At 46.5% G+C, this 15,343-nt stretch overlaps 1 long non-coding RNA gene across 1 annotated transcript in view; it reads left to right on the top strand.

The window, feature by feature from the left end:
- The first annotated feature begins 11,290 nt into the window (after window positions 1–11,290).
- LOC141204046 (uncharacterized) overlaps window positions 11,291–15,343 on the top strand; it is a 132,777-nt gene continuing 128,724 nt past the window's right edge. Inside the window, exon 1 of the long non-coding RNA XR_012275072.1 lies at window positions 11,291–11,523. This is a non-coding gene — a long non-coding RNA (uncharacterized lncRNA). The remainder of the gene's footprint in view (window positions 11,524–15,343) is intronic.

Here is a 15,343-nt window from a genome sequence, read left to right on the forward strand (position 1 = left end):
AATGAGCAATTGTAAGTACATAGTGTTATATAATATGACTACTGCAATATATTAGGAGGATAAAAACTTTGAAGGGAGTGCTTCTTTAAAGGGAATCTGTCACCCCCTGGGAGTTATCAGACCTCTACTATGGCCATACAGAAAAACCTACAAGAAGCAAAATGAAAATAAACCCTGTATATAAATTAAAAGCAAGCACATTTAAATAAAATAGGGTTCTTATTAACACTGTTTTTGATCAAAAATAGTATGAAAGCTATTCCACCAGCGACAAGGTGAACCTGTTCGGGATAGAACCTACTCTGTCTAATATTAAAAACCTTACCATGTGTCAAAGTTGACCTCTGTGTGAATAAGGGCAGACCGAGTGCCAAACTAGGAACACCAGCCAAGGGAAGCTTTTTAAATGTGTTGTCCAGCTCTAGGCAGGGAGGCCATACAGGTTATAGAAAAGTAAATCTATACATAACTGTATGACCCATTGTAGAGGTCTGATTGCAGAGAAATGTGTTTTCATCAATTCTGTTTTGTACAGGCTTGGCGTCTGGGGGACACCAAGAAATTACTGCCTATGTGTTTATTATTCCCCTAAATCCCCACCTATATGTTTATTTATCATATTCCCCCCTCCCCTGCACGTCACAGGGCCCTTCAGGAGTTCCTGAGGTGGAACGGTTTGCTTTGTCGCTCTCATCGGTATGGCAGGGTGTTCTGAGTAATTTAAAAATCATGGGAGACAGGTATAAATGTATGGCTGACAGAAAACGCTTGCCAGGTCTGAATGTGAATGACTTTTTTAATGTTGTCTACCAGGAATATAAGATTGAAAGTTCCTTCTTGTCACTGTCACTGTCACTTCCCGGAGCGTGCACAATACAACCCTGCAGCGCAGAGCACAGAGACGGAGCCAGGATGAAGCAAAGCGCGCTCTATGTGAGCTCTATGTGAGCGGGGCTTTGCGCATGCCCGGAAGTCAGGGAGCACAGTGCAGTCACAGGGTCCTGTGATGTGCATGGGAGGGTGGGATATGATAAATAAGCATACAGGCGGGGATTTAGGGGAATAATAAGCACATAGGCAGGGATTGCTTGGCGTCCCCCGGACACAAAGCCTGTACAAAATAGAATTGATTAAAACTCTATTCTCTGCAATCAGACCTCTACTATGGGCCATACAGGTATGTATAGATTTACTTTTCTATACCCTGTATGGCCATAGTACAGGTCTGATATCGCCCAGGGGGGTGACACATTCCCTTTAAGAGGCGTGCACCTACTAATGAATTTGGCACATCTCTCAGCTGCCGCGTGCTACTGGAAGTACATTACTGTTGTAGTTTACATCACTTTTGTGGCATCAAGATTGATGACTATATTGGGTGAACTTGAATACACCTCATCCAGCCGAGCTATACTTACTTTTCAAAAAGTTGGCAGAAACCGGTGCAAAAAAGCAAAAATTCATAACATGTTTCTCTAACTTCAAATTGCACAAACATTTTGCCAGATTTCAAACAGTTTTACATTAGAATTCTGGCAAAATTTTTTGATGTATCAAATAGTTATAAAATGTATGCCTTCAGCCCACTAGTGGAAATGTACACCATCGTATTAACATACCAGAAAACAGTCTTTACCTCTTCTCATTTGTAACAGCTATCATACATGTCTTTTTTAATTTGTATGCGTGTACTATGGATAGATTCTTCGGGATCTTTTGCCATAATAGTAATGTGCTGTAGAAGTAACAAGTCCCTTTTCCAGTTTCTGTTGTTCATAAGTATTACGCTTGTTACAGATCCTCAAACAAAATGTATTATAGGATAAAGACATTCTATAAATAAATCTGTAAAAAATGGAGAAATCAGTACCAACACGCTATAGATATCACAGTTTAGGAAAGTATTGCATGGTGCAGTGACTTTTATGGTGTTTAAGCACAGGTCTATATAATCACAGTATACTAGGGTACGTCAGTACTGACACCCAGTGACGTATTTACGGATACTAATTACTGAGGTATAACCATAGTCATAGTCATAGGTTTTATCTTCTGAGATTTATCACATTTTTTATGTCCCGAGATACGAGTCCATAATGTAAAAGCAGGCAATTGCTATTTGTCACATTTCCGTACTCTGATGATAGTTTCACAATTAATGCTCACATGTTGGATTACTTCTAACAGTGTCTTACAGATAAATAACAGCAACAATATTCATATGAAAATAGAGATCAGTATAGGAGTAGACTATGAAAAATTGCTGAAAATGTTGTGTTGGTTATAATTATATGTAAGCCATGCATAAGTGGAATTATGTACAGTAGTAGGAGTATTTACTATAAGAGCATTTACTAATACTTTGAATCAGGGATGGCATGGTACACTATGATCTCCTGCACCACAAAAACCAAAGCTTTTGGCAAGACACAGGTGCCACTTTTAACAGTATCTCATACATCCCAACTGTTCCAGATCCATCGGGACTGTCTTGAACTTGCGGAGCTGTCCCACTGTCTCGGTGTCACGCAAGGTGAGGGAAGGCTCAAATGTACAACGACGGGAAGGGGGGGAAGGGAGCCCAACAACTAGGGAAAGGGGGAGTGGAGACCGCTAGGCAGATCTAAAATAACCTTGCCTACCCTATTGTGTCTGTATAGGTTCCACACCTATCGCCGAGCAGGAACCTAATCCCTGAATGTCCCTAGACCTAGGCCCTAGATAGGGGGGACGGGTGAGCACTAGTCAGCCCCACTACAAACTAAAGACAGCAAGGAAAACAAACAAAGGGATACACTTAGCTTGAGCAGACACCAGAGAGATAACGCCAACTGTCCTCCAAGGGCACCAAAGAAGAAACTAGCCAACTGCTAGTGCTCCAAGCCTGTACAGAGGTACATTGAACTATCACCAGTGACTCTCTGGAGAAATTGAGAGTTTTTGACTACCAAGCAAGGGTGTGGTGGAGGACGGTGCTGGGTCCTAAAGGAAGAAGGATATAACTATACTACAGAGATGAGAGGATCAAGAAGGCATCTGCAATGCCAAGTGCAGTGACGTTCTACAGCCGGATCCAGAGTGATAATGGGGGATAATGGGGGATAATGTGTGCAAGTGGGTAAATAGCTGGCTGAGTGATAGAAAGCAGAGGGTGGTTATCAATGGAGTAAGCTCAGGGTGTGTCAGGGTTACTAGTGGGGTGCCTCAAGGGTCTGTCTTGGGCCCTATATTATTTAATATATTTATTAATGATCTAGTGGAAGGGTTGCATAGTAAAATAGCAATATTTGCAGATGATACTAAACTTTGTAAAGTAGTTAATACAGATGAGGATAGGGCACAGCTACAGGAGGATTTAGATAAATTGGGGAGTTGGGTCAAAAAATGGCAAATGGGGTTCAATGCCGATAAATGTAAGGTCATGCACATGGGAAAGAAAAACAGCAGTCACCCATACATATTAAATGGGAAACCGTTGGGGAAATCTGACATGGAGAAGGACCTGGGCGTCTTGGTTAATAGCAAATTAAATTGGAGTGCCCAGTGTCAGGCAGCAGCTGCGAAGGCAAATAGAGTCATGGCATGCATCAGAAGAGGAATAGGGGCATATGATGAGAACATTGTTCTTCCTCTGTATAAAGCGCTGGTAAGGCCGCACTTAGAATATTGTGCACAGTTCTGGGCTCCGGTGCTCAGGAAAGACATATTGGAGCTAGAGAGGGTACAAAGGAGGGCGACTAAGGTAATAAAGGGAATGGAGGGACTAGAATACCCAGAGGGGTTGTCAAAATTAGGCCTATTTACGTTGGAAAAGAGAAGGCTTAGGGGAGACCTCATAAACATGTATAAATACATCAGGGGGCAGTACAGAGATCTCTCCCATGACCTGTTTATACCAAGGATGGTGACTAAGACGAGGGGGCACACTATGCGTCTGGAGGAAAGGAGGTTCCTGCACCAGCATAGAAGGGGATTCTTTACGGTCAGAGCCGTGAGACTCTGGAACTCTCTGGGAGAGGAAGTGGTGATGTCCAACTCACTTAATGAGTTCAAGAGAGGCCTGGACGCCTTTCTTGAGAACAATAAAATTACATCTTATGCTTAGTGATAGTTAATTAATCCAGATTGGTGTCGGGAAGTGAATTTTTTCCTCAATGATGTCAATTGGCCTATACCGCATGTTTTTTTTTTTTGTTTTGTTTTTGTTTTTTTTGCGTTCCCCTGGATCAACGCTGCGGAATAGCTGCAGTGCACAAGAAATAGGCTGAACTGGATGGACGCTTGTCTTTTTTCGGCCTTATAAACTATGTAACTATGTGTAGCGCTGGCGTCCCTGCCCTCTGCTAGGCAGGGACGCTGCTCCCCTCACCGCTCTGCTGTCAGCGCGCGCTCCGTCCCGGCGTCCTCTCCCCGCTCTGCTGTCAGCGCGCGCTCCGTCCCGGCGCCCTGTCCCCGCTCTGCTGTCAGCGCGCGCTCCGTCCCGGCGTCCTCCTCCTGCTCTGCTCTCAGCGCGCGCTCCTTCCCGGCCCCTGTGCTTAGGGCGCGCGCGCGCTTCCCTCCTCTTAAAGGGGCCGCGCGCGCCGCCCTAAAGAGTCCCCGGCCAATGGCCGGAGGACTTCATCATATATAAGGCACCTCCTCCAAAATGGAGGTGCCCGAGCAATGTTGTTTGCACCTGTGTCTCACCTGTGCTTCAGCCCTCAGGTCCCGTTGCCAGTTACCTGCCAGTTTCCTGCCAGTTTCCTGCTAGTTACCTGCCAGTACCTGCCAGTTACCTGCCTGATTCCTGCCTGAATACTTGTTACCTGTCTGCCAGTCTGAGGTCCGACGGTCTGCCTTACTACTCCTGTCAGTCTGTCTAAAGGACCAGCCTGCCCGCTCACCTGGGAGCGCATATCAGCTACCTGCCTGCTTGCCTGAGGTCCGACGGTCTGCCTTACTACTCCGGTCAGTCTGTCTATGGACCAGCTTGCCCGCTCACCTGGGAGCGCTTCTCCGTTATCTGCCTGCTTGCCAGCCCGGAGGCTCCGTTGTCACGTGCTGTGACCACCAGCTACTCCAGACTCTTGCCCGCTCACCTGGGAGCGCTTCTCCGTTACCTACCTGCCTGCCAGCCCGGAGGTTCCGCCGTCACGTGCCGTGACCACCTGCTATTCCAGAGACTCTCGCTTGCTCACCTGGGAGCACACATCTACCACCTGCCTGCTAGCCTACCCGGAGGCTCTGCCATCACAGGTCGTACCTACCCCTTACCCAGAGACTGCCCTGATCACTTGCCGTAACTCCCTGTCCGTTCACCCAGAGACTGCCACCCGCTCCCTTACAAGGGCCGCCCCCTTGTATAGTAGCTCAGAGGTTCCGCCTCCCGGACCCGTTACAGTCCGCCTCCCGGACCCGTTACAGTTTGCTCGGGCCGTGGAACCCGGTGGCACCCAAGCTCCCTCGCTCTCGGACCTCTGTCTTGAACTGTCCCGTCAGAGGTCCCAACAGGAGTCCATCCTGGGTCACCTGCGGAATGTCAAAACTCGCCTGGATACTCTGACAACACCACCTGCAACTACGGCCAGTACCATGGTATCCTTTTCCGGACCCCGGCTCTCTGCACCTCCTCGCTTCGGAGGCGACTCCGTCCTGGCTCGGGGCTTCATAAATCAGTGCACCCTGCATTTTGAACTATTGTCCCACCAGTTTAACTCCGACCGAGCCAAAATTGCATTCATCATGTCCCATCTCACCGGGGAGGCTCTGGCCTGGCTAAATCCTCTATGGGAGAGAGGAGACCCCCTGGTGTCCGACTTGCCTGCCTTTCTCACGGCTTTCCGGAAAGCCTTCGACGAACCCGGACGGAGGACCTCATCCGCATCATCTCTGCTACGCCTCCGTCAGGGAAGCCTCACCGTGGGTCAATATGCCATACGGTTCCGTACCCTTGCCTCGGAGCTGGCCTGGGATAACGAAGCTCTGGTATCCGTCTTCTGGGAGGGTCTGTCCGGCCGTATTAAAGATGAACTTGCTGGTCGGGACATTCCTACCACTCTCGATGACCTAATAACTCTTGACACCCGGATTGACCTACGGTTCCAGGAACGTGCCAAAGAGGTCACCCGTGAAAAGGGGCTTCCACGTCTGGTTCCTACTTTTCTGAAACCCGTCACTCCTTCCGTTTCTCCCCAGGTACACTCTCCTGAGCCTATGCAGGTCGACCAGACCAAGATGGTCAAATCCCGTCAGGACTTTCGCCGTGCCGAGGGGAGCTGCTTCTACTGTGGCAGTAAGGAGCATCGGATCCGTGCCTGCCCGGAGAGGTCGGGAGAACGCCTGTGTCTAGGTTCGCTCAGAGGACTTGATCTAGACAAAAATAAATCCTCTCCATCCCTGCTGCTGTCTGTCTCAATCATCTGCGGGGAGAATCGTTATTCCGAACTAGCCCAACTTGACTCTGGAGCAGCCGGAAATCTTATTTCACTGTCCCTGGTGGAGAAATACCGCATCCCCACCAAACCTCTGGCTGTACCCTTGTCTGTTGTTGCCGTGGATGGGGGCCTCTTATCTCGCCCCATCCAATTCATCACCGAATCCATTACTCTGCAAGTGGGTATGCTGCATTCAGAGAGTATCTCCCTTCACGTTCTGCCTGGACTCTCTCACGCCCTCTTGCTAGGTCTGCCTTGGCTCCAGAGACATGCACCCGTGCTTGACTGGCAAACCGGAGAAGTCCTTCGCTGGGGACAAGACTGTCATAAAACCTGTCTGGTTCCCGTCCATTCCGTCCGTCCCTCTCCTATCCCAGCTAATCTACCTGGACTTCCGATTCCTTATTGGTCTTGTGCTGATGTCTTTGATATGGAGGAGGCAGAGACATTACCACCTCATAGACCATGTGACTGCCCCATCGATCCCGCCAGAGTAATGCAGGTGGCTCCCGTGAGTCTAAATTGTCTCCCTCCTGGTAAGACGTTCGTATCGGTACCTGATCGGGGGAGGATCCTACACTGGGGTCATTCGTCTAAACTAGCTGGCCACGCCGGTCAGAAAAAGACCCTCCAGCTTATTGCCCGGCACTACTGGTGGCCTAACCTGCACAAGGATGTTATGGACTTTGTTTCTGCCTGTGTGTCCTGCGCCCGCAACAAGGTTCCGAGACACCTGTCGGCCGGCCGCCTTCTTCCTCTGCCAGCACCTGCTGCCCCCTGGCAGCATATAGCGATGGACTTCGTAACTGATCTGCCCGTCTCTGCCGGTTGTACGGTCATTTGGGTGGTCGCTGACCGCTTTTCCAAGATGGCTCACTTCATTCCCCTGCCAGGTCTTCCGTCTGCACCCGAGCTGGCTAGAGTCTTTATCCGCCACATCTTCCGTCTTCATGGCCTGCCCCGTCACATCGTGTCGGATCGAGGAGTACAGTTCACTTCTCGTTTCTGGAGAGCCACTTGTAAATTGCTAGACGTCACTCGGGACTTCTCCTCCGCTTACCACCCACAGTCTAATGGTCAAGTGGAGCGGATCAATCAGAACCTGACCAGTTACCTCCGGCACTTCGTTAATGCTCACCATTCTGACTGGGTGGATCTCCTGCCATGGGCCGAATTCTCGTACAACAATCACGAGAGCGAGTCTTCCTCCATATGGGAGAGTACCCGGTCCGCACTCCTTCTGTCATCCGAGCGTATGAAAAGGCACGCTGACAAAGGACGTCTGGATCCTCCTCAATTCCGTCCTGGGGATAAAGTCTGGCTCTCGTCCAAATATGTCCGGCTCAAGATCCCTTCCTATAAGTTGGGGCCTCGGTTCATCGGCCCACTGGAGGTTATCAGTCAGATCAACCCGGTGGCCTATAAATTGAAACTCCCGGTCAACTTACGGATCCCTAACTCCTTCCATGTATCTCTCCTCAAACCTGTGGTACTTAACTCTTTTCCTAAGTCTACAGGTACGCCTCTTGCTCCGGTTTCTGCTGAGGACGAGTTTGAGGTAGAGAACATTCTTGCCACCAAAAGGGTAAGAGGAAAGACCTTTTTCTTGGTAGATTGGAGGGGGTTTGGTCCTGAGGAGAGAACGTGGGAGCCCCGGGAGAATATCCATGCCCCTCTCATCCTAGCTAAATTTCTGTCTGGCCTAAAAAAGGGGGGGCCTAAAGGGGGGGGTACTGTAGCGCTGGCGTCCCTGCCCTCTGCTAGGCAGGGACGCTGCTCCCCTCACCGCTCTGCTGTCAGCGCGCGCTCCGTCCCGGCGTCCTCTCCCCGCTCTGCTGTCAGCGCGCGCTCCGTCCCGGCGCCCTCTCCCCGCTCTGCTGTCAGCGCGCGCTCCGTCCCGGCGTCCTCCTCCTGCTCTGCTCTCAGCGCGCGCTCCTTCCCGGCCCCTGTGCTTAGGGCGCGCGCTTCCCTCCTCTTAAAGGGGCCGCGCGCGCCGCCCTAAAGAGTCCCCGGCCAATGGCCGGAGGACTTCATCATATATAAGGCACCTCCTCCAAAATGGAGGTGCCCGAGCAATGTTGTTTGCACCTGTGTCTCACCTGTGCTTCAGCCCTCAGGTCCCGTTGCCAGTTACCTGCCAGTTTCCTGCTAGTTACCTGCCAGTACCTGCCAGTTACCTGCCTGATTCCTGCCTGAATACTTGTTACCTGTCTGCCAGTCTGAGGTCCGACGGTCTGCCTTACTACTCCTGTCAGTCTGTCTAAAGGACCAGCCTGCCCGCTCACCTGGGAGCGCATATCAGCTACCTGCCTGCTTGCCTGAGGTCCGACGGTCTGCCTTACTACTCCGGTCAGTCTGTCTATGGACCAGCTTGCCCGCTCACCTGGGAGCGCTTCTCCGTTATCTGCCTGCTTGCCAGCCCGGAGGCTCCGTTGTCACGTGCTGTGACCACCAGCTACTCCAGACTCTTGCCCGCTCACCTGGGAGCGCTTCTCCGTTACCTACCTGCCTGCCAGCCCGGAGGTTCCGCCGTCACGTGCCGTGACCACCTGCTATTCCAGAGACTCTCGCTTGCTCACCTGGGAGCACACATCTACCACCTGCCTGCTAGCCTACCCGGAGGCTCTGCCATCACAGGTCGTACCTACCCCTTACCCAGAGACTGCCCTGATCACTTGCCGTAACTCCCTGTCCGTTCACCCAGAGACTGCCACCCGCTCCCTTACAAGGGCCGCCCCCTTGTATAGTAGCTCAGAGGTTCCGCCTCCCGGACCCGTTACAGTCCGCCTCCCGGACCCGTTACACTATGTAACTATGTAACTATGTGACTGTCTGTCACACCTGACACACCCGTGACACTCGGGAAGTTAAGAGTATGTCCCAAAATCAACTGTCTCTGTGTCCTAAAGTCATAGATGCAGCTGAATATAACGGTGAAGTAAAGAGCCTAAAAGGTCCTTCCTCCACCCTTTAGTCTTTGTAAAGACCAAAGGTCCTGCCAGGTCATGTGACAGTCTCTGGTAACGCGACCTGCAATGAAGAGGATTAGGACACAGTTAAAGGGAATTTGTCAGGTGAATTTTTTTTTACATTACTAATGGTATCCTGAAAGTGGGCTTGGGCAGCTCTTTCAGAATATGTAACTTTTATTGCTGTATCTTCTCAGGTTTTCTTGCTGTAAGCACTGGAGAATTCACAGCTGCGTGCCTGCTGGGCAAGCATATGTAAATCCAAAATGAATATGCACTATGTCAGGGATTTCACATGATTCTGATTACTCACAGAGACCACCCACTGTGATCTCTGGAGCGAACAGCTGTCTGCTGCCCCCTATCGTCCAAACAATTGCACGATTGGCCGACGATCAACCGAGGGGGCTGCAGGCTGTTCTCACTTATTAGTTATCTGAAGCCTAACAGGGAGCATACGGCGTACACACCTCCAAATTCCAATGCGTGGAATATGTGTATAGGCCCCCGTACGATCACAGCCAGCCTCATGGTAACCTAATAAAGATTATTAGCTGCCACCACCAATCCGTTCTGGCCGATTGGACGCCTTATAGGTAGCATGTGGCTTTAGGGGAGGAACGATTACAGAGCAAAAGAAACAGAACTATTAAATTTTATATTTAATCCAAAGAGAGTCAGTGTTTCTGAAAAAATATACAAAAGATTTTACAAAGGGGGACAAAACAATACAGCATATACAGTTACACAAAATAAAAGGGATTAATAGAAGAACTTACTATACCGATCGCAGATATGATTCAGTTTAGTTGGAGGCGAGCACCCCAATTAATTTGGCCGTTCCGCAAACGTGACCCCTGCTTACACGATATGTATCTCCCAGCATGAGATAGATCAATATTTATCTTGATCTTTTATGCCAAAGTGGGCCCTGCCCACACATTCCCCTGTGATGACCTCACGTGGGCTGGTCTCCGCCCTTCATGGTTTTATTAAATCTCTAATTTCTGTGATATCTCCTCGCTCGATGATCGCAGAAGTTAGCAAGTGATGCCATATTTTTTATTGCAATTTTACCTTTACTTAGAGATCAAACATGACATGGCTGCTGTTGGTTATTTTTGCCCTCTTGTGTTACAGCTCACCAGCAGGGCTCACAGATATGGAAAAATATGCATACTGTTCCTTAATTAGCCCCGCCTCTAAAAATATATGTCTCACCACAATCAGAATTATAGAAATTCCGTTATACCATATTTTATATCGGAGCCTCAGAGTCTGGCCAATGTCTGGTGATTAAAGGAGTGTACAAATGGGAATGACCCGGCTATTGTAAGGAGTGTGATAGTTTCCCTTTGAGGGCTAATGAGATGTTTCCGATCTCCTTCAATCTGTGTCTTACTGGTTATTTCTAATCAAATACACATCTCATTCAGTCTCCAGCCCATATGTTCAAAGGTGCCTATTTGTCACACGTCTCTTTTACCAGGAGCTCCATTTCGTATGGTAATTAGCCTGGATAATTAAGTTTGTCACTTCTTTTATACACTGCAATTTGACATAGAAGCAGCTTTTTACATTGCTATCTCTTCTTACTCCAAATGGGATAGGGGAGTGGGGATGATGGGTTTAGAGGGAGAGATTTGAGAGATTTGTAATATTTCTCTGTGACACACTATTTTAGAAAAAATTACATATTCTGAAAAGGCTGCCTAAGCCCTATGTCAGGATACCATTAGTATTGTACTTAAAAAAAATTACCTGACAGATTCCGTTTAATGTTTGTTGATATATGTGTGTATTGATGTAGTAGAGCTGTGTGTGTGTGGTAGCAAAGACAGGTAGGACAAGGTTAAATCCCAACTCTGCAGGGTTTGATTAGAGGCACTTACATAGCTTTTTACTGGTAGCAAAAAGTAGGTTCACTTGGTGTGCATGTGCTGGGGAACTGAGCAGTGTGTAGATTCTGCTGGGAGCTGTAGAGTGCCATTTGTTGCAGACTAAATTGAGCCAGGTGAAGTGCCAGGATTACCGCACGGGTGAGGGACTGTGGTCTGCTTCTGGAAGGAGAGTGGAAAAGACCTCTTGGTGTTGGTCTCTCTGACAGAACTTGAGAGACAGCTGGACATGTATCTGAACGGGTGAGCCTGCATGTGCCCATATATAGACTATTTTTTTTTTTTCCTTTATGCTGGAGAAAGGCTGTTTGTTTTCCGTTCTGCTGGAAGTTTATGCACTTCAATAAACCTCCCTGTTTGACCCAAAAAAGACATGCCTGTGTGAATGGTACCAGCTGCCTAAAAGCAAGTAAATCCCTACAGTGTGTATTGATGTAGCAGTGGTATGTGTGTTCGTATTGATGTAGCAGAGCTGAATGTTTTTGTATTGATGTAGCAGAACTATATGTGTATGTGTTTGTATTGATGTAGCAGAGCTGTGTATATTGTTGTAGCAGAGCTGTGTGTGTAATGATGTAACAGAGCTGTGTGTATGGGTATAGTATTGCTGCAGCACACTAAGTTGTATGTGTTACTCTTTCATGTTTTTAAAAGTTGGGAAGTGGGGTATTAGCTTCCTCAAGATACAGATACAGTTGAGGGCTATTGCACAGCAGAAATCATTTTTTGTAGTAACTTGTGACTTTCATTACACTAATATAGTTATAGTTTGAGCCAAATATTTCTGAGGCACTTTATTTGGGAGAACTGTACTAAGCAGGTACAGTAATTGGAGAAGCACTAAGATGATACTTTTAAAGGAGCAGCAGTATGTGAGGTTTGTGTACAGGGTGATGACTAGGTGGAAAGGTTGCTGTAAAAACAAGAACACATAAATAAACACTGCAGAGACAACTAAACAACTAATGACATGGAGAAGTCGCCATGGTGGTCTGGGTCAGCGTTGCAAGAAAATTAAAAGTGTCTCACTCAAATTTAAAAAAAACAAAACGTCTACATTGGTCTGCAGAGTTCCTCTGTAGAACTTGTACCTACAATTGTATGGCACTGAATGCTGGTAATATTAATTATTGTATAGTGTTCAATATTCAGTAACAGTATTTCGGTATTATTTTGTGTGATGGTATTATGTGGTTATGATGTGATAATATTATTATATTTAGATGCACACTATAATACATATTCTTTTTTTTATTTAGTGGTGCATCCTCTATGAATACAGGTTCGATTTTTATTATAAAGTAAATTTCAAAGACTGTTTATTGCTGAGCCAGTGAATAATAGTCTGGTATTATGTGTTATAAAAGTCTGTTTTTAAAAAAAGTTGTTATATTGAAACAGAGTGCCTGCTCAGTCCTACCGTGGAAAATTAAGCATGTTTTTTAGTAATACAGGGTCATTTGATAGTAACATACTTAAACCTGTTTGCAACTAGCACCCCAATTTCTGTAATGTCAGGCAAAAATCAAAAAGATCATAATTATGGTCCCCCAACTTTTTCACCTGATTAGGAGTGTTCTGAAGATCATCTTTTGATCTTTGCTAATACAAGGCTTGGAGGACATAACATGGGAGCAGAGTTATCAACTACTTGGAGTACTTCCTATGTTGGCTTATGCTTACACTCAATTATCATGTTGTCACAACCAGCACAATCTTCAATAGACTTTATAATAGAAGACAAATGTCTCCTGGACACTGTCATTGCTGCTGCCTGACCTGACATTCTGCCTGTTTGTAGTAAGGGAACTCCACCTGCCATGACTACACTACATGTCTTCTGGTTTGGTATTGTTCATTGGAATCTTTTTTTTCCATCAGCTGCTGTTAAGAGAGTTTTCTCTGAGGATAGCAACTGACTGGGGAATTCTGTGCAGAGAAGTTCAGTTCACTGTAAAGGGAGGGGATTAGAGGCTGGAAACCTAAGAATGCTGTAGACTGCTCAGTTTAGCCCTAAACCATGTCTGTTACAACCCAACCTGATCACTTCTTTCTAGATTGGATCCCAATGGAGCCGTATTTGTCATCTTAGTCACACAGGCACTTACTTTACCTATGATTTTGCTTTAAAGGGAATCTTTGAGATTACATAACAAAAAAGCAGGTTTTTGTTATGTAATCTCAGTGCAGCATGATGTCGGAGCAGAGTCCCTGATTACAGGGATGTGTCACTTACTAAGCTGTGTTTTGCTGTTTCAGTACAACCAGTGTTTTATCAGCAGGAGATTATCATTACAGGACAACTTGCCATGTGCAGGTTAGTCCAACCACACCACCAGCACAGATTAGCAGCTCTCTCACTATATAATGTACACAGAAAGCTGTGGTGTGAGCGGGGATATACAGGGATCAGCAACAGAGCTCTGCTGAATCTGCAGCAGCAGAGGAAACTGACTCTATCACAACTGCTGCGCCTAGTAAACTAAGTGATGCATCACTGGAATCAGGGTCTCTGTCCCTACCTCATGGTGCAGGCAAATAACATGCTGACAGATTCCCTTCAAGGATTTTTTTACTCAGGGTTAGTGAGAATAAAAAAAAGCTATGGCCTGCTTCATTTCATGTCATTCTATAGAGGTATTCTTCTAAAAATGCTATTAGGGTAAGATATGGAGGATTCCTATCTCTTCACTCAATGTCCCTAGTAAAATTGACTCATGGCTTTCATGTGTTACCCTACAAGTCTGTGCAAGTGGATATTCTTTTATACTTATCACAAAAGTGTGCATGAGTGTTCATGGTATGCCCTGACTTTAATTTACTTGTGTGTTGCTGTTAGAGGAGATCCCCCTCCACCGTCACTTTATAGAAGGGAGCCACTCCTCACTGAGTACAGAAAAGAGTTTAATAGTTTGAGGACACTTGACTGAAATCCATAAATGCATAATACACACAAACCTAGAAAGGAAACAGAACAGGGCATATATTGGAAGGAACCCATCTGAAAATGAGACTTACACAATGAGAGCTTGATGAGTTACGGAATGTTGATACTCGCCAGATATAGGGTACATACAACATAACTATCCCGGTGTAAACCATGTGAGAAATAGTCGGCGCTATGGTGCCTCAACAATAGGTCCTCAGTAATAAGTTGCAGCATTTGTGAACCCTCCGGTGATGAAACACAGTCACAAGAATAACTTGCTTGTGAGTTAGTCAGCAGATCAGTGACGTCACACAGCCTAGGGAATTTCCTCTCTCTAACAATGCTCCTTTCCTCACAAGGTATAAAGGGTCATAATGAGGATTTATAACATCCGGTTGTGGACTGCTGTGTGACTAATTGTTTTCTGACATCAGGTACTCAGGCTGAATATGGGGAAATGTAGTGATGTCGCTCATGTGATACCAAGGGCAAGTACATTATTTAGTTAAGATGTTTCTATAAACAGCAGGTCATAAGTAAACCCTTGGCATCTGACTTTTCCTTAGCAATCTTTTAATTAATTAACCCTGCTGAAAGTTCTACTTATTGTTGAAACAAGTTTGAGATGTCTACAAGGTAGTTCACCCGCTACAGTATAGTTATGTAACATGGGTGACAGGGTGGATCATCTACGTGAACAACGTTTTGTACCATGAGTAAGGCTACATGTCGAAACACGTAGGTCTATTATTGTCCTCTTTTTTGTGTGATCTGGCCATACTCGATGGAGTTTTTTTTAAACTGTTGATTACCACTGAGTTTTTCTTGGCTAGACGTCTTTTCCCCTTGTTTGCATCTACGTCAACACTCCATGGCCAAACTAAAGTATCATCAGTACCCCTTTTTAAACAGGGCCATAGATGTGAAATATCCCCTTGATGTGATTCTATTTGCAAATTAAATTGACTGTCCAGAAGGCGACTACACAAAGGAACATTTCCCATGAGTTTATACTGTGGCAAATACTGTACTAATTGCACTGGTTTTCTAGGTGGTGGTACAATCTAAGAAGACACATACAATGTACATAGAATATAAGTTAATTTAAACAAGTATGAAAGGTTGTTTTTTCTA

This window comes from Phyllobates terribilis, unplaced genomic scaffold (genome assembly GCF_046119375.1).
Source record: "Phyllobates terribilis strain yellow unplaced genomic scaffold, ASM4611937v1 Scaffold_1__5_contigs__length_1240528914, whole genome shotgun sequence".
NCBI lineage: Eukaryota > Metazoa > Chordata > Amphibia > Anura > Dendrobatidae > Phyllobates > Phyllobates terribilis.